Genomic DNA, 1,703 nt, shown 5'->3' with positions numbered 1-1,703 from the left:
GCCCTTTCTACATTCAGGGATGGCTGAGGATTATTCTGGAAGGGAATATGTGTCTTAAATTTCTGTGTACTCTGTGTAGAGTGCTTTTGTCCTGCAGGCTGTCTTTGGCTACTAAACATCTAATTATCATTTCTTCTTTATAAGCTTTTAAAATAAAGACAAGGACAGATGTGGTGGTGCATGCCTTTGATCCCAGCACTCAGGAGGTAAAGGCAGGCAGCTCTCTGTGAGTTCAAGGCCACCCTGGTCTACATAGTGAGTTCCAGGGCAGCTGGGGCTACAGAGAGACCTTATCTCCAAAAGAACAATAAATAAATAAATAAATAAATAAATAAATAAATAAATAGACAAAAATTAACTGAGGAGATCACATCTTTACATGCTTTCTTTATTGCCTGTCCATTCCTCTAACTTTCCAAAAATAATTTCTTGTCATAAACAGACACATGAACATGGACACACACAACCACATACATACACAAATCTGTATTCTGATATAGAAAATTCAAACATCTACCTCTACAGGGGATGCAATTCCTAAAGTTGCCCTTATGTACCTTCCCACTGATGTATGCTCCTAACAGCCCACATCATTCCTCCAGCATATCTGCCTGTAGAAATCACCAGATGCCCACAGAGAGCATCTGGTTCTACAAGTCAGTTTGTAATATCTGGAAGAGCATGCAAATACTTAAAGTCCAAACGTAATAAAGTAAATCCACATGGATTACAAATTATAAAAAAAAGACATAGCCAAAGATGCAAATAGACAATGAAATGAAATGAAGAATCAAGAAAACACTTCAGGAATAAATTGAGAATTTAATCATTCGAATTATGAAAAAAGAATCAAACATATTCTAAAGGTTGATAGCAAGAACACTGAACTAAAAAATTCCACAGAAGCTTGCAATAGAAGAATTAATTATTCAAGTTGCAGACTCCTTTGAAGTTAACCAGTCAGAAGAACATCAACAACAAAAGAATGAAAATGAGTGACGCTAACATATAAAAATTACCTACCAGCATCAAGCACAATAATCTAAGCATTTTAAGTGTTACAAAAGCAAGAGAATGTCAAAGCAGAGAAATTTTACTCGAGTAAATAACTATGAAAGATTTTCAAATTGGATAGAGAGTAAATATTCAGATCTATGAAGCTAAAGCCCCATAGACAGATTGTATCTGAGGAAACTTCATGGACACCCATTATATTTTGACTCTCTAATGCTAAGACCAAAGGGAATGTTGAAAGCAGCTATAAAAATAGCCACTTGTCACATACAAGAGAACCATAGCAATCCTCCCTGTTGATCGCTCTGCAAAAACCTTATAGCCATAAGAGGATTGATCTATAAAACTGATAAGAAAAATATCTTTCAGACAAGAATACAATACTAGGCAAAGATATTTTTCCAATAAAATAAAAAAGCTGAAGCAGATGATCATTGCCAGAGCCGACTTACAAGAAACACTGACAGAATTTCTTCTAGTGAAAATAAATGTTTCTAGTGATATTAAAATATGTGAATTACAAAGCTCATGATGAAGTTTAGAAAATTCAAATTAAGAAAACAATAATAATGTAGTGATGGTATTTAAGTAGCTTTTAGCATTTGCATGAAAATTAAAGCATTAAATTATTGATATAACTACTATAATTTGGAATGGTTACAAAATACAAATAATACAAATTACAGCAT

This window comes from Nannospalax galili, unplaced genomic scaffold (genome assembly GCF_000622305.1).
Source record: "Nannospalax galili isolate Female #2095 unplaced genomic scaffold, S.galili_v1.0 scaffold203, whole genome shotgun sequence".
NCBI lineage: Eukaryota > Metazoa > Chordata > Mammalia > Rodentia > Spalacidae > Nannospalax > Nannospalax galili.
Note: the sequence above shows the minus strand (reverse complement) of the source record.